The sequence below is a fragment of the Oxyura jamaicensis genome, chromosome 1 (genome assembly GCF_011077185.1).
Source record: "Oxyura jamaicensis isolate SHBP4307 breed ruddy duck chromosome 1, BPBGC_Ojam_1.0, whole genome shotgun sequence".
Taxonomy (NCBI): Eukaryota; Metazoa; Chordata; class Aves; order Anseriformes; family Anatidae; genus Oxyura; species Oxyura jamaicensis.
This window is the reverse complement of record NC_048893.1, coordinates 50,056,007-50,083,218: the sequence shown is the minus strand read 5'-3', so window position 1 is coordinate 50,083,218 and position 27,212 is coordinate 50,056,007.

The window sequence follows — 27,212 nt, the reverse complement described above, 5'->3', positions numbered from 1 at the left end:
TCTCTTTTATTTAATCTCTGTGTGGGTCTGTGTCCTGACTCCCAAAGGCACTTTCTGAATATACTAATTAAGATGACCGGACACATTATAGTTCTTGCAATAGTTTACAGCATCAGACAATGTATTTTGCCTTCAAAACACAAAATAGGATTCTGGGATACTTTAGTTTGAATATCTCATTTATCTTTAAAATAAAATTAATTTTTATAAAATTATTTGATGTCTTGCCTTGAAATCTTCTGCCAGGTTGTAAGTAGACCAAATAAGACTACTAAATATTTTAAATATAACACAAAATCCTAGCTTCAGTAGTTAGTTACTCAGAATTTGACTCACTGTATATAACACACACACATATATATAAATGATTTTGAAAAAGACGAAGTTTTGCTGCTAGGGGTTCTTAACTTTTACAGCAGAATTTACAGTAGAATTTACAGAATGATTACAAATTCTCTATGACTGAAGTCAATGGGATGCTTTCCTGCAATATCTATGAAGACATATTATAAACAATATCTGGCCTTCCTCCTAGAGAAGAATTGTTCTGCAAGGTTCTGCCCTTGTTCTGCAAGGTACCGAATGTTGCAAAACTCAAGATTATGCAAAAAACAGATTGAGTCGGACTGATTGATGATTCCTGGCTACTCCTCGCAATATTGTTTTCCCACAGAGAGCAATGATCACAGTCATAGATATTTAAATTTTGCCAATGAGCATTATATTTATTAACCAAATTCTGTGATGTTGTAGGTGTTAGTTAATAGCAAACATTATACTGAAAACATATTAGTACTCAGCCTCCCAACCTGAAATTCTGGGATAGGGAACAGAATAAGCCTCCTATAGTTCAGGTGGAAGTAATTAGAGACCTGCTGCTCCACCTGGACTGTCACACGTCCATGGGGCTGGATGGGACCCACCAGAGGGTGCTGAGGGAGCTGGCGGATGTGATTGCTGGGCTGCTTACCATCATCTGTCAGTGGTCATGGTCATCCAGAGAGGTCCAGATGACTAGAGACTTGCTGATGTGATGCCCACATATATGAAGGTTTGTAAGGAGGACCCAGGGAACTACAGCCTTGTCAGCCTGATCTTGGTCCCAGGAAAGGTGATGGAACAGGTCATTTTGAATGCAATCACACAGCATTTGCAGGACAGGCAGGGGATGAGGCCCAGCCAGCATGGGTTCATGAAAGGCAAGTCCTGCCTGACCCACCTCATCTCCTTCTATGACCAGGTGACCTGAATGGTGGATGAGGGAAAGGCTGTTGATGTAGGCTACCTAGACTTCAGGAAGGCCTCTGACATGGTCTCCCAAAGTGTTCTCCTGGAGAAGCTGGCAGCCCATGGCTTGGACATGTACACTCTTTGCTGGGTTAAAAACTGTCTGGATGGCCGGGCCCAAAGAGTGGTGGTGAATGGAGTGAAATCCAGCAGGCGACCAATCACCAGTGGTGTTCCCCACGGGTCGGTGTTGGGGCCAAACTGCTTTAATATCTTTCTGATGATTTTGATGAGGAAATTGAGTGCATCCTCGGTAAGTCTGCAGACAACACCAAGCTGGGGCGAAGTGTCAATCTGCCAGATGGTAGGAAGGCCCTACAGACAGACCTGGACAGGTTGGATTGATGGGCAGAGGCCATTGGGATGAGGTTCAACTTGGCTAAGTGCTGGGTCCTGCACTTTGGTCACAACAACCTCATGCAATGCTACAAGCTTGGGGAAGAGTGTCTGGAAAGTTGTGCAGAGAAAAAGGATCTGGGGGTGCTGATCAATGTTTGCCTGAACACGAGCCAGTGGTGTGCCCAAATGGACAAGAAGGCCAAAGGCATCCTGGCTTGTATCAGGAATAATGTAGCCAGCAGGACCAGGGAGGTGATTGTCTCCCTGTACTCTGGTGAGGCTGCACATTGAGTACTGTGTTTGGGCCCCTCACTGCAAGAAGGACGTCGAGATCCTGGACTGTGTCCAGAGAAGGGATACAAACCTGGTGAGGGGTTTGGAACACAGGCCTTATGAGGAGTGACTAAGAGAACTGGGATTGCTTAGTCTGAAGAAGAGGAGGCTAAGGGGAGACCTTATTGCTCTCTCTATCTACCCAAAACAAAGTTCTGGGGAGCTGGGAGTCAGCCTCTTCTGGCAGATAACTAGCAATAGAACAAGAGGGATTGGCCTCAAGTAGCACCAGGGGAAGTTTAGGTTGGAAATTAGGAGAAATTTCTTCTCAGAAAGAATGGTGAGGCACTGGAATGTGTTGCCCCAGGGAGGCAGTGGAGTCACCGTCCTTGGGGGTGTTTAAGGAAATGTTGGATGTTTTGCTCAGGGACATGGTCTAGTGGGTGATATTGGTGGGAGGGTAATGGTTGGACCAGATGATCTTGGCGGTACTTTTCAAACTGAATGATTCTCTGATTCTGTTTGAAGATGCAACACTGAACACAGAATTTTCTTTCTATGAAATGTTCATCTTGTTGGCCCACCATAATAGTCTATGGATGTGCTTGCTGTTGCTATTTTTTCCAGGGAAAATATCCTAATGAAAAAAGAAAAAAAAGAAAAAAAAGATGAACCTTGAAAGTAAGTGTATGTTTCATCTGGAAATTGGTTCTGGATACAAAAAGCAACACCTAAAATTTGTTTTGGAAGTCAGTGTAGTCTGGGGCAGAATACTGTTATGATCTGCTCTCTCATTGTCCATAAAACGGGAGTCTATGAAGACAGTGGATACTTTTTTACACTGTGTTAGTGTAAACGACTCTAAACATTTATCCAGCTTGACTTTGAGATGGCAAACATGAAAAGAAAGCTTTTTAAGTAAAAAAATCTACCCCTCTCAAAAAGTCCAGATAAACTACTTAAAATTTCTACCAAGTGCGTATTCATTAACAAAGCAAAATCTGGATCAACAAAACTTATAAACAAAAACAACAGGATGGATGTGGTACTTTGTTAAATAGATTGCTTTCTAGGGCTCTTCACAGTAGAGTGCCTCACCTGATACAGCAAGCTATTAAAGTTCCTGAAAAATAACCAGTCTGTGCTGGCTGGATCTATTCTTGATTATCCTATGAGATATTTCTACATGTAGGCTATGGGTTTGCTGCTTGGGATATCAGATATCACTCGTATGCTTATCTAATGCTTATTCTTGATGTAATAGATGTGGTCGTGATATCACTACCTTGAAGCATCCACACTGGTCTCACCCCAGCAGTATGTTATAGAAAGAGGTCATTGAAGGGTTATATTAGTGTTAAGAGTAGACAATGGGTTTTGGTATGCAAAAAGGGGGTATGTATGGAATTGCACTACCCTGGTAAGCAGTGACAACATTATTTATGTGGTGTTAGTTGCTATTTTATAATATAATCTAGCCAACCACCCTTTTTGAAATGGTCAAGAGAGACAATATTCTTCATGTAAATAGTGCTTATTGAAGTACTTTCTAATCAGTACAATGATCTAAATCATCATTCTCCTTCCTTGGGACATTCTTCAAGGATAAACTGGAGAAATTCCAGACCCATTTACATTAGAAATTTCATATTACCTAGATATTACCTAGACCTTTTGGATCTCTACCTTCAACATGAATGTTGTCTATGAAGAAAACGAGGGACCCACAGTAAGGGGGTAACGTAACATGCTGGATGACATGTTCTGCTTGGACAAAGGAAATAACTGTGCTCCTCTGAAGGATGTATTTCTGAAAAGAAGGGAGAAACAATTCCTTCTTCCTCATATGGTTCATGAGAAATTATAAAGTTCAAGAACTCACTGTCCCAGATAAGAGAAGCCTGTCTATAGCTCACCTCTGTATTCTCATCTTTAGGTCATCTGATATTAAGAGGTGGTTACCAAATAAGCAATGAAAGGGCCTAGAGGAATCCCTTCTGCAATTGGAAGCTCAGTGTTGCTGCTAAACTCTGTTGTAAATCTAGCTTACTGACTTCGGGTAATGAATTTTGCTGGGCCACAGCCATGGGTCACAGCTATGACTGAGTCACAGGAACTTGCTGCTCATGTACCAATGAAGAGAGGATCATTAGACACAGCTGAGTCCATGTGCCAGTTGTTTCACTGCCTCCCTTCCTTTCCCTATCTCTTCCTTATGAGCAATGGCTTCCCTGTGGTCATCAGTAGTCACTTGCTATACAGTAGTTTCTTTGCTGATGACCACCTGCAGAATTTCATTTTTCACCCTCAAAGATTTCCTCTTCTGCCTCATGAAAGCAGTTGTTTCCACCTAGCCCTAAGTATAAATCCACTTTGTCTTTTTCACTACAGTCTTTCAGTGGTGTTCCAGGCTAAGCAGACTGTACAAACTGAATAATCTGACCAATAATCTGTGCAGAAAGATGGCTGCCATGCTTTGGAGCCAAGCAACTCCAAGATTTTGTCTTCAATATAACAGCTGCCAAAATTTAGATGGTGTGGATAGCTAGGGAAATTAGTATCAGATGTTTGAGACCTTGTAACAAGAATAGTATAGATGTGGCCTTCACAGCCCTGCCAAGTCACATATCTTGCCAGCAAATTTGCTTCATGTGAACCATGTCAAAAATAATTTTAGATAAAAAGTAATTAAAACAGTTGACCATGATATAAAAGACTTTAAGAGAGGTCACATCCTAAATATTTGTACCATGTTTCTAGACTGAAACAGACTGATCAAAGAATTTTCAGTCAGAAAATGAAAACTTTGTCTAGCTATAAATTTCATAGTAGCTGTTTGCCACATGACTGGAAAGAGATAAAAGCACACCCAATGAGGGGTAACAGAGCACCTTGTACTGATGTTCATTCACTCATCTTTCTATCTAATGTTTTTGATTTACCATGACTTTTAGATCCATGGGTCAATGTTTTGCTGAACTGAAACCTATATTTCTGATAAACAGAACACACTCCAGAAATATATTTCCTGCAAAACAAAGCAATTATATGTACTCCCTGGACTCTGACACTGGGGGTAGCTCTACAGTTTCTTGGCAAGTTTATTACTCAGCAATACATTCAGAATACATTCAGAATCACTGCCATCATGAGACCAAAAGGAAAATAGAGATTTTGTATGCACATGGCATACAGTAAGCTCAAAGGGCCAAAACTTTGGACAGCTTCTGCAGCTAAGTGAAAACTCAGACTTGAACTAACAAAACAAGAGTTTCTCCCTGTGTTTTGAGAAACTGGTCTGATTTCTTAACCCTTAATTACTGTTTGTAAAATGCAAATTCCAGGTTTAGGCCGCAGTTTATTTCTTTTTCTTTCTTTCTTTCTTTCTTTTTTTTTTTTTTTTTCCTCGTTTTGTTTTGTTTTGTTTTAAATAGGTACCTGAATTCATACTCCTAGATGATCTGGTCACCTAATAAGAGCAGTGTGCTGACCTCCTCCAGCTAACAACTCACATCTGCATGCCTGATGGGGCTTTTGTCCCATTGCTACTGACTGTGCTCCTGCACGTTGGAACACAGCACCATCTAGCGAGCCACAAACACCAGATGCGCAGACTAGGATCTAAAACACATCCATATCAGTTATGAAAATCGAAAATAAATCTAAGAAAAGCCCCCGTTTCTTCAGAAAATTAAAGTTTGTTTACAGAAGATCAGCCACTGTTTTCTCTTCCAGTACAAAGCTCCCAGTATGTTAAATGTAATGATCAATCAGCACTAAATTAAATTAAAATAAAACCCTTGGTAGACTGTTATTATTCATTTAGTCATACACTATAAAAATCAAAAGTACTTATTAGAAGAGTAATAAGATACTGCTGAAGAATTTAAAATATTTTTACCTTTTATAGAGAACAGGAAGAGAGGATTTGGTTCTCAGAAAAGCTACCACTGCTGTACCTGACCTGGTCTAGTGATTTATTTACATGAATGTAACAAGATATTAAAATCAGGCTCTGGATGTTTAATATTCTGTATCACTTTGTTCCCTCACTATGGCAACATAAGCTCAATTTTTCTTGTGCAATATGTTTTGCTGTACTAGGAGCTATCTGCAAGACCTTATTTAATTCCATCTCTGTTCTTTTTTTTTTTTTTTTTCTCTCTACTGTTATGTGTGTTGCTCTTATGACATTTCTCTTAATAAGCCCGTTGAGTCTTTCTCTTGCACTTGTATGTATGCCTTCTTCCATGTCACCTTTATCACTCCTTGAAAATCTATACAGGCAAATCACTTTCTCTTGACTTAAATAGTTTCTTAATACAATATCCCCTTGGGAACTTTCTCAACAAGGAATCAATTATTTGAAAGGAAACAATACCAATCAGAGACTTCCCATATAATTAGTAGTATATTCAGTATTCTCTCACAAAAGGCAGAAAATACTTTCAAACATTGGCAATCTTCTGAATGAAACGAAACAAAACAAAACTTAACAGGAGAAAATGTAGCCTCAGGTTCAGACTTGTATATTTCTTCTTCACCCCCTCCCCTCCCCCCCCCCCCCCCCCCCCTTTTTCCCTTTTTCTTCTTTGAATGAGAAATTGTTTAAGAAAATCTCAAACCTTTTTAAAAATATACATCTGTGATGAGCGTTCCTCTTGGCAGTACTGCATTTGAAGCATTACAAATTAGAAAGTTAGAGACATTATATAATGAGAACCTAGGACTACCTGACAAACAAACTTATAACTAGATATGATATAAACTGTTCTCTAATGCACATGACAGGATATGAATCAAAAGTTTCAGGATAATTTGCAAGTTCCTCTATTAGCAGAAAAGATAAAATAAAGTAGGATTTCTTGCATGAGGTTTCGATTAAAACCAAACAAAATTGAGGAATCATCACATCTGTACTGAAATCTTTCATTTCAGAATTACCTGTTTTTTGGAGGCACTGTCTCTACCAAAAATAGCCATTGCTGTTCTCAGGAGTCTAACTGTACCTTGACAGAATCTCAATCAGTCTGGGTGCATGGACATAGGAGGGAACAAAGGAATTTGGCAGCAGCCCAGCTCTTGACATTCTTATTTTTATTATTAGCAAACTCCAGAATGCTTCTACAGGTTTATAGTAAATAAACAACCCTGATGTAAGTGAAATGCAAGGAAACATTATCATCTTTTGCTAGGGAGATTACATATATTTTTTTTTTTCAGAGCTTATAATGTTTTTATAAAGACATTTCTAGCTTCTATCCAGACATATCTAGCTTCAAGTAATAAACTTATGTGTATGTTCTTCATCACAATATAACCTATAATTGAGTTAAGTAGGATTATTAAATTTTTGTTCTTTCTTTCTTTCTTTCTTTCTTTCTTTCTTTCTTTCTTTCTTTCTTTCGTTCGTTCGTTCGTTCGTTCTTTTTTCCTGTAAATATATTATTTTTCACTTTTAAAAAGGTTTATCTCTTCACCTGGTATTTATGCACATCTAGAGACCTTGTTAAAATTAGGTTTGCACCAGTTGTTCAATTTGATGGATGGGACTGTATTTTTTTCAGGAGTGTTTTGGTTACAAAAATGTGAAACCCAACCAAAAATATTTTGTAAAATACAAAAACAAACAAACAAACAAAACTTATCTTGTGAATTGCTAATGAAATAAATAAAGCACTAAAAAAGAGTGAAAGAGTATTCCTACATAGTTTGGATAAAGTTATTTTCATTGGCTTTTTTCTTTTTTTTGGGGGGGGGGGGGGGGGGGGGGGCGGAAGGGGGAGGGGTTATCCTTGGAAGTGGAAGTTATCCTTGGAAGACTTCATAATACAAGTCTATATAATCTTAAGTAAAGGTACAGAACTACTTCATGAGACCAAGTGAAGTTTGGGGCAAACAAAGTGTAGTTTGTTCCAATTTAGCAGCTCTGATGCTCACAGAATCACACAGAGTAAGCTAAGAAAAAGTACTGTTACTCTCCTAATATACTTTCTCCAGATCTAGACTTATTCTATTATTCTTTTAATGTGGCTAGCCATTGATTTGCTGATTCATTAATATCTGTTATTCTCTTACTATTAAGTGTCCTTTTAACTGTCTTTTTTTTTTTTTTTTTTCTTTTTTTTTTTATCTTGTTCTGGTCACATTTTATAGTTACTTTATTGAGTCTCATCTTTGTTAAAGTTTTAAGTCTTCAAGCTTTTCTTGATATTACTATAACAAGAAAATAATGGCATAATATCCTGTTAAATACAGATATAAATGTAAGAGTTATGAGAAAAGGAAAGTTAATAAATACATTTAAAATTATTTTCCCAGGTTTAAATCCTGAGATTGAATTCTCCTTACTAATGACTGAAAACAGTTTACAAACAAAACTGAAGACTATAATGAACAATAATTACAGTGTCCTGGACAATTCCTGTGCTGCCTAATTCACTTTCCCATCAATGTCTCCTCTACAGTCTGATAGTGAGAATAAAATAAATTGATAAACTTTTCTCCCTGATGAAATGCATATGACATTAAACTGAAGTTTTGTCTTTAGCAAGAAATACAACACATTAGAAGAGGATCTGCAGTGGAACAGATGATCATTATATCTGCCGGATTTCAGGTATATTTATTTCAGAATAGCTAATTTAACCCTGTTATGCTCATTAATTTTTGGATTATATTATATGTGGTACTGAAGGGTATCTTTTATTTAGTATGAAAGGAATCCAATGATCACACTGAGGACCCTCCAGGACACAAGCCCAAAGCACAGCAGAGAGAAACAACTAAGAGGTCCATTTTAGAAACACACTGATCTGAAAAAGAATGCTAATACACTCAGAAATATCTCGAGACATTACAGTTAATTCCTGGTCTAAGCATGTGAGGAAGCTGCACTGATTTCATAACTGCTTGCGATGGCAAATATTGATAGACATTGTGTTATGTTGTTGGCCTTACTTCTTTGTGTAAGATTATTGATTTCATAGAACCATACAATGGTTTAGATTGGATAGAGTCTTGAAAACCATCTAGTTCCAAATCCCAGCCATGGACAAAGACATCTTCCACAAGACCAGGTCGCTCAAATGCAAATTTCCATGCTAGGTTATGCAGAAAATGAGAAAAAAAATCCAAAACAGATTTTGCTAGACATGCTTGAGCATAACTGTAATCTTAACTAGGGAAGAAATAAATTTCCATAGCAAGAAGAAATTCTGCAAGCACTACAGAAATAGCATACTTTTCATAGGTGTGTTTTCACTTTATGCACTCCAGAACTTAGTTTCTAACTAAATTATATGTATGGTGACTCTTAACAAAACCTTGTATCTTGATAAAATGCAGTGAGATGGACCTAAGTTTCATATTGCCAACAAAACATTCTGGTTCTATTCCATTTCCATTTTTTCTATGATGTTAAAATTGCTGAATTTATTTAATTTCATAAAGGAGTTTAGATAGAAAAACTAGATATCAATATGATTTACACCTTCATTTTTGAAAGAGTTTAGTCCCTAGTTTTAAAGTTTTCTACCAGTAGAAATGAGTATTACTTTTCATTTTTCCTTTTCAAAGGTATTTTGGCATTTTTTTTTTCTTCAAATCCACAGGAGTCAGCTCTATATTACACATCACAGCACATAAAACACAGCACTTTAAAGTATCAATTTCAGAGCAGCATTTATATCAGAGGATTAGATTCCTTAGAGGAAATGTTAGAAATGATCTCTATGCTTCATATCTATTATGTAATCATCAAAATGTATGAGAAAAAAAATGTTCCACCTGCTGTCTTGAAAGCAGGCTGCTTTCCCTGTGGTATATTCCAGCAATGAGTTGAAGAAATATTATGTTGACAGAGCTAGAGTGGAGAAGAAAATGAACATTGTTCTTCATCAGCTCTCATATCCAGCTTTGGCAGCAGAGTAAGCAGCTACAGTCTAATGGCATCTTGTGTAAGTGAATTTACCAGGTGTAATTTTTAAGGATCATTTTCCTGTTGTAAAGCACACATGGTAAGTGAGTATTTTTGGAAGCAAAAATATGGTTAGTTTTATGCATGGCTCTTATGGTTTCTGTGACAAAATGATTTTCATTAACTTTTCTCATTTTGGAAATGTGTTCCAATTGTCACAACTGATTTGTGAAAGGGATGGAATGGAAATATTTTCCCCAAAAGGTCTCTCTCTCTCTCTCTCTCTCTCTCTCTCTCTCTCTCTCTCTCTTTTTTTTTTTTCTCTCTCTCTCTCTCTGTGTTTGTGTCCCTAGACAAATAACATTCATCATGCTTTGTGCTGAACAATTATAAAAGAGCTTGATACTAGAAACTGTGTTAGTTCCTAGCAGTCCTAGCAGTAAAGTATGAAACATTCACTACCTGTAGGATCTGTAGGCCTCTTCTTTCCCATGGCAATCTGGACAGAATGTGAATGGTGTGTTACATATGCGTATTTATTAAGAATTATAGTTTTGTTAGCCTTTTTAATGGCAAAGTAATGAAAATTAATTTAACAGGTATTTTCATTCCTGTGAATTCGTATAATAAAATGGGTTTAAAATATAGGAAATTGATCTCAACATTGATATGCAGCTTTTTGAGATACGTGAGAGGATGTGGTGGCAGAGTAATTCATGGATCTATCTCTTTACCTTTTCCTAGTCTACAGCTGGGAATAGAAGTTACATTGATCAAAGAAAGAAATTCTGAGAGCTTTCACTTGTTGTTGTTGTTGTTGTTGTTGCTAAGGAAACTATTTCCTTGGCATCAATGCATCCAGCAGGTCTTACTTTCTGCTGAGCTCTGACAGAAGCATTATTGTGGAAAGGGAAAAAAAATAAAAAACAAAAAAGCAGAGATAAACAAGAAGGAAAAAAACAGAAGTAGCTGAAAGTTAATACAGGGTTATTACCTAGATGAATTGAATTAACTCATTTCTCTGTGGGTCATCTTGAGAGCTCTGTGCACAGGTAAGGATTTAAGGCTCCAGCAAGACCAGCTAAAAGCCAAAAGAGGAACAGAAGCCTCCACATGAGAAAGACCCATCCCCTGCTCCCCACTTGCTCAACCCTCCCTCTCCTCCACAAAAAAAAAAAAAAAAAAAAAAAAAAAGGAGAGGGAAAGAGGGAAATAGAGGGAAAAGGGAAAGGTGGAAGTATGTGGTCTGAATCTGAAGGCAGACACACTGTCTTTCTCCTACATTAAAATGGAAAATGGTGTTCTTATTTACTTATCTACTGCTCCCATCACATAATTTACATGATGCTATGTCAGATGAATTGTGCTGTGAAAACATAGCAATTATTTGTATTTAATATCCTAAATGAACTTTTGGTCAGTGTTTCCACAATTGTAATTTATTTTTTATTTCACTTCTGCATGAGGTATCACAAATCCAGGTAAGGAGCATGAGGAGACAGATGAGTGAGGTGAGTGAGTCCACTAACGGTTCTTCCTGGCTGGCTGTACAACACATCATCTGTTTCCGTTTCCAGAATTATTCCTTGCAAACAATTTAAACTCTTCTGAAAATGAAGTGAGCGACAAGCAGGATACACCAAACACATTTGGCAGGAAGCTGGCTGACATATGAAACCTATCAAATACATTAAATTAGTAAAACTGAAAAACTTCAGGTAGCAAAATGGTTGGCTATGGGACAGAGTAGTGATATACAATCTCTTAAAAAGAAACAAGCAAGTGAAAAAAAACAAAAATAAACTGCTACAACCATTTGCCTTCTTAAATTGAAAGTTTCAAAATTTATTAGTGGTATGGAAGAATGAAGACACTGAAGCCTTTCATAAGACACTGGTGCCTTTCATAAGTGAAGCAAGGAGTGATATTCCCAATGACCTCTTTCTTTCCTTATTTTTGTATGTAAGATATGTTATTTCATGACTCTGAACATATACTGGTATATATCATCAAGAGATGGACACAACTACCTGGGAACTTTTACAGATTTTCAGGAGTGAGACTACTCCACAGAGAAGACAAACTGTTAGCCAAGGCTGTCCCCAGCACAGCTTGGCAATGACCCCCTGGCCAGGGTGCAGTGTGCAGGGGAACACAGCAAGACAGTGTCAGCAATGAGTCTCATTGACAGGCTAGTGCAATCAGACAAAGTCAAGGTAGCCTCACACAAAGGTCCAAGGTCAGTTCAGGAAAGCCAAATAGAAATCTGACAGTACCAGAACCAGTTACACCGGTGATGCATCTCAGGCCTCCTGGACCAGGTACCTGAAAGGAGGCTGTAGCGAGGTGGTGGTTGGTCTATTCTCCCACGTGCCTGGTGACAGGACGAGGGGGAATGGGCTAAAATTGCACCAGGGGAGGTTTAGGTTGGATGTTAGGAAAAACTTCTTTACTGAACGGGTTGTTAGTCACTGGAATAGGCTGCCCAGGGAAGTGATTGAGTCACCATCCCTGGAGGTCTTTAAAAGATATTTAGATGTAGAGCTTAGGGATATGGTTTAGTGGAAGATTTGTTAGTGTTAGGTCAGAGGTTGGACTCGGTGATCTTGGAGGTCTCTTCCAACCTAGACTATTCTGTGATTCTGTGATTCTGTGACCAAAGAGCACATGGGGTGAGGTCAGTCCAGGGAGCTAGTCCTACGGGTGCAGGCAGGGGCTTATTCTAGAATTATTGGAAAGTTTTTATTTACTCTGCTGTCATGGGTGAATGTCACACAAAACGGCGTCTTGGACATTATTGGACAATAGACAAGAGCTAACCATGATATATGACTTAATTACAAGAATTTCATTGCACACTTATCATAGTGTAGACTCACAAAGTCTTGTTTTTTCTTTGATTTGTCCTCGCTGACAGAGAATACAAAGAGACTCTTGGGATTTCCATTCCATATATGAATTTAAGAGCAATAGTGAAGGCATCACTGACCAAGGGAGCAGAAGCCACAGTAGCATTAAACATCGTCTCACAAACCTACATGTTCAGGAATGCAACACCATATAAGAATGTGGTCCATATCACTGCAAAGTATGTATGGGTAAGTAAGGCTAGTGAAAATAGTAATAGCTCTTCAAAAATCATATTTATGATTTTTATCATATATATAATTTTACATATACATATAAAGTTTCCTCAAAGTCTTTCCTTTTATTTATTTTTTGATCTTTCTTTGTATGTTCTCTTGCATAACTGGAAATGCCAAAATGGGCAAATTCATCCCACAACAATCCCTGCCATACAATAAATTGAAAGAACTAGGAAACATTAGAGAGTGAAATAACATTGTTAGAAGGCTCTGAGAAACATGACAGCTGGACTTGCAAGAGTGGTTTCTGATTACTTGAAAATCAGTTATCTTTCTTTAGGGAATGCGCACTAGAGATGGATAATCTTGGAGTGTATGATGAATTTAAATATGCAGTTCATATCTAAGCCAAAATGCCTCAAACATTGAAATGAGTCAATTACTAGTTTGCAGTCCTTACGAAAAAATAATTAATATTAGTGCTCTAGACTTACACCATCTCTAAATTTAAAAAGATGCACTTTTTGTTACAAATAAATTAATGCCTTTATTATTATTATTATCATTATTATTATAATTGACTTTCTCCTCTCTTGCAGTAGCAAATAAAAGCTTTTTTCTGTATGCTGTATACTTTACTTCTTAGTTTAATATACAAAAAATACAAGTTTTTCATAGGATACATTAAGGATATAGTAAAATGAATCTAACTGAACACTTTTACTTTTAAAGAAAGAGAAAATTGAGAGAAATAGCCTCCAAGACTGCATAAAATTGGCTCGATGATTTCAAAGCCTTAATTATGTCAGGATAGTAAGTTTTTAAAGCACATACAGTGAAGAAAAACCTCTAATGTTTTTTGATGGAAATAACATCTAGTGAGTGACTAATGTCTGCTGTATAATTAGGGTGTATGATACACTTACTGACCAGCAGAGAAATGATCGTTCTTACCTCTTTTTTACCTTTTTTTTTTTTTTTTTTTTTTTTTTTTTTAAGAACCATTTGTGCTTCTACCAAATACTATGCAAATTTACACAAAGTCATTTGTCCTTGTTTATTTGTAGCCTGAATATAAAAACTGCTTTGTTTTATTCCTTCATGTTAATCTTTGGACTCAATTCTACAGAAAAAAATAATCTCAGTTTGTCTTCAAATTCAGGTATTTATTTCCTAGAAAGAGAATATATTAATCTTCTAAAAATAGAATTATATATCTTGAGATATTATTACCACTTTAAAACATGCAGTATATGAAAATGCAATTCAAAACTGAGTAAACAAGATATGATTGTAAAAATATTTCTATAAAATATAGCTCCATAAAATGCAATGGAATTTGATATATTGAGAATTTTCTCAATCACAAAGTCCAAAAATAAGTTTGCTTGCAGATAAGGTTTACTTCCCACTGAGTTATGCAGAAATGATATCTGTAGATATAACTGGCAGAATGTTTTTTGCATTTCATATGCACAATATATATATTTTTTATTATTTCTCTGAAATCTTGTTCATTTAACTATTTTAAATGAATATTCTGCTGGTATTGTGGGTACCTGCAACAATCTTTTGAATATATGAGCATGAACACATACCTCAATTATGCCAAGGGGAAAAAAACAAAAACAAAAAATGCACTTCCTACATCATCCCTATCTTTACATGTAAATAAATAAAATTTAGTTTCATAGTGTGGTTTACAGTGTTGATGATTAGAAATCAATGCTCAGCTTTCAGTTCAGGGGGAAATTCTGTTCACTTTTCCTTCTAAAGGATATCATGCTGTCTTATCTAGTTATGCCCAGCATCTTCCTGAAAATAAATAAATAAATAAATAAGAAAGAATATTATAGTATAGTATAGTAAAGTAAAGTATAGCATAGCATATAGTATAATATTGTATAGTATAGTATAGTACGGTATAGTATAATATAGTTCAGTTGGAAGAGACCTACACAAATCATGAAGTCCAACTGCCTGACAATTTCAGGGCTAACCAAAAGTTAAAGCATATTTAGATCATAATCCATATGCCTCTTGGACAGACATGGGGCATCAAAAGATCCTCAGCTGTTGAAAATTCATAATGAAAGGATCTAACAAGAAGAGCAAATTTACTCCATAGGTGGGATTCAGGTTATCTTAATGTGAGTAGGATTCAGTTACACTTAATATGTGTCTATAACACTGAGTTATATAAAGTGTATCTAAAAACATATCTAAAAATAAGAGACACCAATTAAAAAAAAAATCAAATTTCACATTTGTACAGTGCTGTAGCTATTCAGGTAAGTGTATTTCATTGTCTGCTGTTTATCACTAATTAATTATTTTTCCTGGTGGCTAATGTAGTTATTAGTGCCAGTGTGTTGTACATTCTTTATATCATAGATAGATGATGTAGAAGTTATCTTCAGAATATGTGCTTTTATATGAAAGTTAAAAATGTGTGAGGCAGTCATTTCTTTACCTGTCACATTAGAATAAGAAATAGCTTATTGAGAAACAGAAGGCTTGCTGTTGAAGACATTGTATGCTGTTGCTTCCAACAAATAAATAAATAAATAAATAAATAAACAAATAAAAAATCCTGGTATATCTTTCATGCCACCAGCTCTCAGTAATCAAAGAATGTTCAAGAGGAACAGAACAGAGACAGAGACCTTCTTTCATATGGGTGGATTTGCTTGGCAGATTTTTGCTCTATATTCCAAAGCACTCCACTAAGCTTTGAAAGACTAAAAGATTTAGCTGAGGGACCGAGGTAAGTTAAAGACTTTAATTTAAATAAATGAAAAAATATGAAATAACTAAAAATTTGGTCTCTAATTCCTGGTTCTATCCAGCTTCTTAATATTTTACTGGACTCCTCATCAATAGAACTGTGAAATTCTGGATTGAAAATGTGAAAATGCTATCATCACTGACTTATCCATTCCCACAGATCTTTCAGTCCAAAAATGTACGACAATTTGTTTTGGCAAATGCATGCTACTTAAAAACATAATTGAAAAACAAAACAAACAAACAAAAAAAACCACAGACCTTTCTGCTACATTCCTTCAATATAAGCAATATAAGCATTCAATGTGTTAACTTGTCTAGTTATTATATTTTTGAATATTATAGTGAAAAACACAGAAAGAGTGAGGTAAACAATAGGAATCTGCATTATGACTCCTGAACACTTCTACAGTTTTTGAGTATGACTGTTTCTTCCTTTCCCTCTTTTCTTTTTTTTTAAATTTTTTTTAGAGTAACTCAATAGGAAAGATATACATAGAAAATATTTTACAAATAATTACAAGTAATATTCATAAGAAGTTATGATGTTGTCAATAAAATTGATTAGTAAAATTCAGAGAATCATGGAATCAGAGAATCATTAAGGTTGGAAAAGACCTCCAAGATCATCTAGTCCAACCATCATCCTACCACCAATATTACCCACAAAACCATGTCCCAAAGTATCACATCCAAACTTTCCTTAAGGTCCCCCAGGGACAGTGACTCCACGACCTCCCTGGGCAACCCATTCCAATGCCTAACCAGTATCTCTGAGAAGAAATGTCTCCTAATTTCCAACCTGAACCTCCCGTGGAGCAACTTGTGGTCATTCTCTCCTGTCCTATCACTAGTTATCTGTGAGAAGAGGCTGACCCCAGCTCACCACAATTTAAATGAGCTTATGGGAAAATCTGATCTAACCCGCCTGTCTGAACAGTATTTATCAGCATTGCTACCCAAGGATCAGGCAGCCCAGCATGGCTGTGCCACTGGAAGTCAGTGAAAGCAGCTGTTTATATTTCAAACATTCCAACATAACTTTTTTTTTTTTTTTTTTTCCTAATTAAAAGTCATATTCAAGTAGTTGGAGAAAGCAGTAAGGTCTCAAGGTCTCCCCTGAGCCTCCTCTTCTCCAGACTAAACAGTCCCAGTTCCCTCAGCCACTCCTTATAGGACTTGTGTTCCAGATCCCTCACCAGGTTTGTAGCCCTTCCCTGGACACACTCCAGGGTCTTGATGTGCTTTTTGTAGTGAGGGGCCCAGTACTCAATGTGCAGCCTCACCAGAGCACAGTGCAGGGAGACAATCACCTCCCTGGTCCTGCTGGCTACATTATTCCTGATACAAGCCAGGATGCTGTTGGCCTTCTTGGCAGCCTGAGAACACTGCCAGTTCATGTTCAGATGAGCATTGACCAACACCCCCAGATCCTTTTCCTCTGCACAGCTTTCAAGCCACTCTCCCCCAAGCCTATAGCATTGCATGGGGTTGTTGTGACCAAAGTGCAGGACCTGGCTCTTAGCCATCAACCAAAAACAAATTGAATATTTTTGGAACTGGCAATTGGCAACAGGGAATCTGAGAACTCTAGTTAAGTATTTTCTTATTCTTTGTAGTATCCATGCTGCCCTGCAGTCATAGAATCATAAAATAACCTGATTCAGAAGGGACCCACGAGGATCATCTTGTCCAAGTCCTGACTCCTCAAGGGGCAACCTAAGAGAACCATACTCCTAAGAGCATTGTCCAAACTATACTTGAACACTGACAGGCTTGGGGTTGTCACCACGTCCTGAGGAGTCTGACCACTCTCTCAGTGAAGAATATTTATCTAATGTCCAATTTGAATTTCCTTTGATGCATCTTTAAGTCATTCCTTCATGTCCTATCAGTGAGTTAGACTGGTGAAGTAGTCATGATGGCAACCAACTGAATTAAAAGAAATTTGTTTATTACCATTTGAGTTTCCTTCCTGATTCTACTTGATGAAAAGCAAAGACATCAGGCTCAGAATAGAGATGCAGCTATAATTCATATGATTACCCAGGGTAATTCCTAAAGCTGCTATTTGTAAGATGGACTCTAGACTGAAGAACTTCAGTAATAACTGTGAAGTAGCATTTTGAAAGGGGAGAATGTTATACTCTTCCTGAAGTGGTCATTGCTGGAGATGATACTGAGATAGATATGCCACAGGCTTAAAGTAGCCTGGACATCCTTATGTAACAGCATCTGTCATCCTCTTCTCCAAACTCATTGCTGGATCATCTGAAGATAAAGAATGAAAGCTAATCTCACAAATATTAGAAAATAATTATGTAGTTACATTCTTGCATTTTTTAAGTGTTTTGATTATATAAGCATAACATTGTTACATCTCTTACCGTCATAAAAGAGTAAAACAGAGAGCAACTGTGCCACATAAATGCCTGAAGAACATATCCTAAATCATCTGCTTGTGTTTGTCGTTTTTCCTGTACATTCTACTGAAGTGGTAGTTTTCAAGGAGTAATTACAGAGGTCGGAATTTATTGCTCTCTCCTCAGGAAAGGAGTAGGTGCTGATCTTTTCTCACCGGTGACAGCAACAGGACCTGAGGGAATGGAATGGGGCTATAAGAGTGGAAGGTCAGGCTGGGTGTTAGGAAAAGATTCTTCACTGAGAAGGTGGTCAGGAACTGGAAAAGGTTCCCCAGGGAAGTAGTCACAGCACTGGGCCTGACAGAATTCAAGAAGCATTTGGACAATGCTCTCAGACAGACTATATGATTTTTGAGTGATCCTGTGCAGAACCAGGAATTGGACTCAATGATCATTGTGGGTCCCTTCCAACTCTGGATATTATATGATCCTATGATTCTATGAATGTTCAATAGTTACAGCTTTACCACAACTACAAGGAGATCAAAATTGAAGAAAGAGGGTGGGAAAAAAATAGAAGAAAACATCTGCTTTTAAAAATGTTGACTAGTAATTACTTGACTGAATTACAAAATATGATATGAAGGCAGAACAAGTTTGAACACAAAGAATTCTTAAAGTGAATTGCCTTTTTAACAACAGGGTGATCCCAGCAGAATGAAAAATTAGTAATATAAACTATAGCTTATTATAAAAACATCTAGAACTTTGAATAAGCTGTTGTCTTAATCATCAATTAAATCAAAATCACTAAGTAAACTAATACGTCTTTGTAAAATAGGAATTTAATTATAAAGCTTTAATCTTGGCAATGCCACTTGAAAAGAAACTAAACTGTGACCAGAAGTATGTGTTCTTATCCTTCCCACTTCCTAATAACACTTCCCTTACTTAAGGGGTTTTATTTTCTTAAGTATTTTGAACATTTGACCTTGTATCCATTTTTTGTATGCAGTTGAGAGGAATATGCATTTATATGAGCTTGATCCAAAGCTCATGGAAGTCAAAAGATCTTTTTTTTTTTTTTTTTTTTTTTTTTTTCCATTTGTATATTACTGGTTTAGTATGAAGACTTAAGTAAAATCCTAGATTACAGGAGACAAATTAAAAAGGGATTGCAAATATTTTTTGTGGACCATGTAGGCATACATGGTCCCTTTCTCATAAATTTCTCTCAGACACATAAGTTCTTCATTAAAAAGTCATTTTTCTGAGGAATATATAGGGCAATAGGAATATCATGCCCTTGATATTATCTGCTGTTTTCCTTTATAATATTTTAAATCTTTTGCTCTTTACAATTTATTTGTAATAAATACCTGATTTCATTATAAATTTTTAATGAAATTAGTATATTGTCATATATTAGTATTAATATATTGATTTCTGAACTTTAAAATTTTACTTGCATTATTTATTTGTTTACTTTTCTCTAAACAAATAAAAAGAATTGTTAGAAAGGCTAAAGTCCAAACTGATAGTGCTTTCTCTTGAAAGATAATCTCCAAAGCACAGGAAAGTCTGGCTATGACAAAGCTCCAGTGTTCCTATAATACTGCAGATCTTAAAAGAGTGTGAATAATTCATACTTGTAGACCAATATCCAAACTGAAGGGAAACAAACAAACAAACAAAACCAAAACAAAATAAACAACAAACTATAAATTGTTGATGCAAGAGCCTCCTCCAAATCAAATTCAATACATAGCTGAAAGTTACTGTATAGATATCCTGTCAAAAACTTTATCTTAATCTTCAGTGGTACAGTCAGCAAGCTTTCTAATACCCTGCTTAGTAAGATCTGAGGAACTGAAAAAAGTATTCTGGTTCTATTGCCCCCAGTGTTTTTGATAAAAAAATACTTAGGGATTTATTTATTTATTTATTTATTTAGGTCATTATTTCAGGTCACTTGAAACTGCATATTTCTGGGAAAAAAAAAAAAAAAAGTCTAATTCCCAAAACCTCTTTGCTGTGCTGTAGTCTTGAAAAAAAAAATAAAAAAATGCATTATTATACAGTAGACAGAAAAAGTTCTGGACTACTCCAAGCAATTTTGGTTTCAGAAAAGTTTTCAGAAGGCCTTGCAAATGCCTTGGAGACCTGAGAAGAAGGAAGAAAAGAGAGAAAAATATAATTATCAATAAATAATTATATTGATAAATATATCTACTTTGCACTGGGAGGTGTTCATTCATTATGATTCCAGTAAGAAAAGCACTTGAAAGTTATCATTTAAGATGCTATTTATTGGAGCTAAGACTATAAAAGAGAATAGCATGCATAATCTTATGCCCCTTTAGATGCTGGGAGCATTGACAGGACTCCAAACGCACATGTAGCATGCGGTGCAGACCCCGTCCATTGCAGAGATTCTCCTCTTTCAGTCTCTCAACGTGTTACAGGGATTTCTTATAAGGAAACAACACTAGCATTTCTACATTCAAAATATAAAGTGTTCTTATGAGAACTTCTTGCAACTGTGTCAGATAAAGGCAAGATCACGTGGGTGGTGAAGTCTTTGGCACCAAGTGGGAGCTGCCTGGAGAGCCTCATGAGAAGCAACCACCTGAGCCCTGCAGCCACTGAATTTGTGCAGCACAGCACAGGCCTGAATACCAGCCACACTGTAGGTGCAGCATGGCACAACGTTGTCCTGTTCGCACTCAGGTTAGCTGTGTTGTGGATCACTCAGTCCTGAATGTACAGGAGTATACCAGTCAGGATCACTACAGCAGCTCCAATAGCACAGCATGGTTCTGTGCTGACCGGACAGCCCATCCCAAGTTACCACAGACCTGTTTGAATGGTGTTGCTACTGGGCAGACAGACAGTACCTAAAGCCTCTTTGAGCACCCATGCCCAGGATTTCCTTATTATCCTACAGTATATGTCATGAGACCACGTGATATAATGTTTTGTAGAGCTGGGTTGTTTTAATGAATGTTTTTCCCTATCCTTGTTTTAAGAATAACTTACATCAGTAGTCACCAATTGGGTTACTACCTGGTGGATATTTGATAGACTGCAAAAACATGTTTTGCAGCTTCTGTCACTTTTTAACAGACATATTAAAATGGCAAGGTATAGAAAGTCTTTAGAAAAATGCAAATCCTGCTGGCAAGCTATGCTGATATTTCCATTGGCTACAGATCAGACCCAGAAATCCTGTAGGTTACTCAGCCCTGCAAAGTTTCAAAGCATGGACATGTACTACTATTCCCACAGTGCAAATCAAATTCCAATTTTGCATCGTCATAGACAGGAATTTATTTATACATTGAATTATTCCAAAGCCTTAGAATATCCTCTAGACCTCCTAGGAGCTTGTGAAGAAGATTTTGGATAGATGTTCTCTTTATTTATTGAAGAAGCCCTGAAACTACATAATCCAAAAGTCGGTAAGGAAAAGATACAAAATAGCTTGAGGTAAAAAAATTAGAAGGATATTCAGTTCATTAAAGATGTTATTCCTGTCATTCAAAAACTCCTCTCTTTAATTTGGCCAAGCTTCCCTAAACTGAAAGACTGAAAAAAAACAACAGTACAAGAACACCGTAGGTTTTTTTGTTTTGTTTTGTTTTTGTTTGTTTGTTTGTTTTTACTGAAAACTGTAATAATTAAAATACTCATCCAGTATCCCAGAGACATGATTCAATTCACTTTCCTGGTCACAAAGTAAATCTGTATCTTTCTCTTCTTGGGACACCTCCTTAGCTACCCCACTAAAAACTGTTCTGGCAGATGGTACACTATACCTCTACTGTAAACTATGCCCCATTTAGTTTAAATACATATTGAAGACTGGATTCTGTATGCTCCATTAACTTGGTAAATGGACACTTTAAAATCAGCAGATATAAGTATCCCTTCTACTTCTGTCCAGAATTATTTATTTTGAATAAAGTCCAACCTTTCTGGAGACAATTCACAATTGTATTTCTATAGTCAGGATCTAGGAAAAAGGTCAGTATCATTATATGATAAAATATATAGTTTAAACTTTCCTCAGGCAGTAGAAGTAAAGAGTATTCAATATTTTTTCCTTTTTAATTCCTCCTTCTTCAGTCTGAAATTGTTCTTTTCAGACTGTGGATGAAAGAAGATTTAAGTAACAGGAGATTTTTCCTGCATATCATTTGACTTGCATAAAATGGGAAATTAGAATATGTTTGTGGTTACCATATATATAATACATACTGTACACCAGCTCCCTTTTCCCACACTGACTGGCTTATTTAGGAAAATGAGAGGGTAAAGTAAAAACAGCACGGCTTTCCCAACATCCTTTTCCTCAAAGCATTGACTGTCTGAGACTCAAACAAATGGAGATCTCAAAACATCTTTGATATTCCCATGCCTTTGAAGTTTGGGGCAATGACTGGGTGGCCATTGCATATCAGTGAATAATAACTTTGACCTAACTTGGACTTCAGATGGACATTTTTCTTCCATGGCACAGCTTTTTGAAAACTTCCACTTTTCAATGTTTTTTATATCATCTCTAGTTTTAGATGTTGGAATTCTGTCTGGCATAGGACATTTTATTTTAGATCTGAATACTTTTTCAGTTATAAATCACTTATTCCATAAGAATTGCAATCCAAATTTCATGTTCCCTCTTTCAGTTGCATATCCATCATGACTCTACTTGTGTTTTGCACTAACAACCACATTTTGGATCCTAATTTACTTTGGATGTACTAATGTTATGAACATTTCCTTTCGCATCAATATGTCTGAAGTTAAATATGTATTTAACACATGGTTAAATATTCCAGTTTTATTTCTTTGTTCCAAGCATATTAATCAGATATTTTTGAATACCATTTCCAGATTTAAATATCTAGTCTGTAGACTTATTTTTAGAATAAAAAGTAGATTGTTTTCAAACATTTATCAACTTATTTTACAAGTACTTTGCTTTATCAGAACATGACTTCTTTATAAAGATCTTGCAAATTTGAAGCAACTGGATTTTCAAGTGAGAACACTTACTGTAATGAATGTTATATGTAAAAAATATAACATTTCATAATTTTATTATTATATGAAATTATTTATTTTCACTTTTTCTCATTAAACCAAAGTCACTTTAAAAACATAAGACTAGCTTCTGTCACTCTCCTGTGATGAGTTATGTTCCTAAATTTTAGATAAGGTTTGTCGAACACAGAGTTGCTTACAAAATCATAGGACCATGTAGTCATAGAATCATTCAGGTTGGAAAAAACCTCTAAGATCATCTAGTCCAACCTTTAACCTAGTACTGACAAATCCACTACTAAACCATGTCACTAAGTTCTACATTTACATGTACCTGTTTCTTGAAGACCTCCAGGGAGGAGGACTCAACTACTTCCCTGGGCAGCCTATTCTCATACCACACTACTCTTTCAGTAAAGAAATTTCTCCTAATATGCAGCCTACCCACCCGGTGCAACTTGAGGCCTTTTCCCCTCGTCTTATCACTAGGTGCTTGGGAGAAGCACCTTGTTCATTAAAATTATTTTTCATATAGACAACATAAATAAGCAGTTTTCAGGTAGACAAGTAGAGAGCTGTTATGATCATTTTACCAAAACTTTTTTTGGCCAGCTCATGACCCAGCCGAGGAGACATGGATTTCTTGGATGCTTTGTGGAAGGAAATAAGTTTCCCATACATTAATTTGTGAATGGCCAAGACCTAACATAGCACTACTTGTTTGCAAACATAAGAACAAACAAAAATCGTCTGCAATGTAACCCACTGCTAATGCTATCACTAAGCTTGCCAATAAAATTTGTTTGCTAGTTATTTTAAGATTATTTCCCACACTTAAATTATTTACTTGACATTTTTCATCACATTTTCTTACTCTTGGTCCCATTTTCTAGGCTTTCATGTTGTTATTATTTCATCGTCTCCTTTGTATTAGTTCCCTGCTTCCAAATCTGTTCCCCATTCTCCTTTGTTTTTGTTTACAAACCTAATTAAAAGTGCAATTTTTCTTTCTCCCCAACAAACAATGAATATGTTAAATAATATGGGTTTTGTTGTAGCTTCCTGTGATACTTCATTGCAGATCTCAGTTCTAATAGTCCAGAATGTATATGTATTGCAGTTATGCTTATTCTCCAAGTGTTTTGCATTTCATATAACTGCTTTTATATCCAGGTTAATATGATTAATTATACTGGTAAAAGTTTTGAAACACTATCAAATGATCTGGCAAAATCTAGGGTAAGTCAAACAAATTATTTTACCATTATTTAATTTACAAATAAGCACTTCAAAATTAATGACCGTTTGGAAAACCATATCTTTTAAATGTCTTTGCTTAATTATATAAGAATTCCACTGCCCAGGTTTCCTAAGTTTATTTTCTTTTGCAGAATGCATTATTGTTGAGCAGAGTTCTTGCTGGACCATTAGAACAATTTATTTACCCCACAGGTATTCAGAGACCTAAGGTATTGTCAAACTAAATAGGGCATGATGACTTAAAGAATTTAGGATGAATGTTTTGCTCCAGCAGATTATTCCATGCAACAGTTCATAACAAGAACATGTGGAGTCAGAGAATCCTAAACTTAATTGCAAAGTATACCATGATGCAAATTCAGCTCCTTTAAGAACGTGCATGTGAAATATGTTTTATACAACTGATGTTACATAATATTTCAGATGTTCTATTCATCTGCTATTCTTTTTGTTCCTCGGGTAGAAGACAATATTTTAAGTCTTAATTGAAATAAATGATTAGAACTGTTTTGTGCAATATATAATATAGTTTTAGTATGGTGTCTGATGGGACACTAGATGGAGCTATATCTTTGAAATGAGCCCACTGTTGGAAATTCAGCTTTTGAAAAGTAAATACAAAGGAAAATAAATCAAGACAAGAAACCTCACAAGCAATATAATGATTTAAATTATTGTGAAACAGAGCCCCAAATAATTTCAAGTGAATAGGATGATTTCTTTTTATTGTTATTATATATATATATATATATATACATATACTGATTGCTTTCTCCACAGTGGTAATTCTTTATCAAATTACCATTAAAAATTTAAAGCCTGAATAAACTTTTACCAGTAAACATAACACAAAATTAGCTCACACCTTGCTATAAATAATGCAGTAGAATAATGTAGTACTACTTTTCTGTCACTCCTCTGCTCATCGCACTTCTATGACGAATATTGAACAACGGTAATACTATATATATATATATATATTCATTGTAGTTCATATTGTGACCCCATTAGAATAACCTTCTATCCTATGGCTACTGCTCCTTGGAACTAATAACAGCAGCCATCTTTTCTATGCAAGCAATTGCAGTAATGTGGTTTGTAAATGATAAAATGACGTGGAAAAACATCATCTAAAGATCCAATTAGAGCCAAAAGCTGTGAGTATTTGTGGATGGAACTTTTCTCGCAAGAGGTTACTAAAGTTGGTTAATTAAAAATAATTAAGGTTTCTTTGCATTAAGGCTCAAAACAAGTTTTGGAGCCTTGAAAGGAATGACTTTTAATGAGTCTCATGTAAAATTTTCCATAAGATACTTGAGTTTTACAAGATCTTGTCAGAAGTGTAATAATAGAAATAGGAAGCTGGCTGTGAAACAAAAAGTACATCTAAATTAACTTCCCCATAAATTACACAATTTCTCTCCTCTCCTCAAAGAGAGCTTTTTGTTCACTCAATAGCAAGACCAAGAATGGTCTTGCTCCTCTTTTTTTTTTTTTTTTTTTTTTTTTTTTTTTTTTTTCCTCTTGCTATCTCTACAGAGATTGCTAAAGATGTTCTTCAACACAATGAGAAAAGATAAGGAAATCCATAGCTTGTTTCTTTACATTCTAGCCAAAAACAGATTTCCAAAGTCACCAGTGGGTGGCCAGGCTGTAGTGAAATACCATGTAGTGAAATGCTCTGATTTTCATGAAGAATATTTGTTTTTCCTTTCTGAAACATTTAAATGTCTCCTTCTCATCTTCCCTGTACACTGCTGTTTTCAAGTAGGCTCCTCATCTCATTAATCCAATTTGTACTGAAAAAGCTTCTGTTGATTAATTCTGTATTTCATTATCCACCTATGTGGTTATATGTGATAGCTGTTTGTCCTTGAGGTAGAATTTTTAAGTGACTAAAACAGTGCCTTGCAGGGAGTTTTGTGGGAAAGGTGCTGATGCTAACTGGTGCTCAGTTAGTGAGTTTTGTGAACACACTTCAAAAGTCCTTTTAATCTATCTTAGTCTATTTGAATAATATGGAACCTTTCTGCTGAAAACAAACAAAAACCACCACCAACAAAAATAAATAAATGAACACGCCTCACCCTAAATTTATATGAAATGAGTAGATTTCAGCTGCAGATTTTTGCCAAATTAACAATGGATTAACAGATTAACAATGGATTTGGCTTCAGTTGACTGTATTGAGAAAATACATATTTTGTCTTAACTAAAGTTAGCACAAAATATCACTTTTATGCCATTCACACATCTACAGACAGAAGAAAGTGAACAATAATAATGCCAACATTAGCAGATATTAGTGTCCTGCTTAATCAATATATAACCTATTCATATAAACTAATAGACCTACTTATATTGTCTATGTTTTTGAAAAACAGAGAGGTTGTGGATTGTAAAATTTACAGTGAATCCATTCATAACGTTGTGCCCCCCCCCCCCCCAATAAAATAGTAAGGGTTTTAATTTTCTATATTTCAGAGTAAAACAAAATATAACAAAATATTTATGAAATAATGAACTCCACAGAATTTGATGGAGACAATACTGAACATTCCAAGGTTTCAATGCTATGGAAATCAGAATCACAGAATCGCAGAATGGTTGAGGTTGGAAGGGACCTCCGGAGGTATCTAGTCCAACACCTCTGCCAAGCAGGGTCACCTAGAGCATGTTGCATGAAATTATTTCTAGAATATACTATTAGCTCCTCTTGCATACACCAGTATGAGACACAGAGAAAGTCTGTCCATCTTGCTTCAAATTAATTATTGCTAGCCAAAAGTTTCTCAGAAACTTAAAGACAAATTCTAAGTGTTGAAGTTCATGACTAACATGCAAGGAGATGGG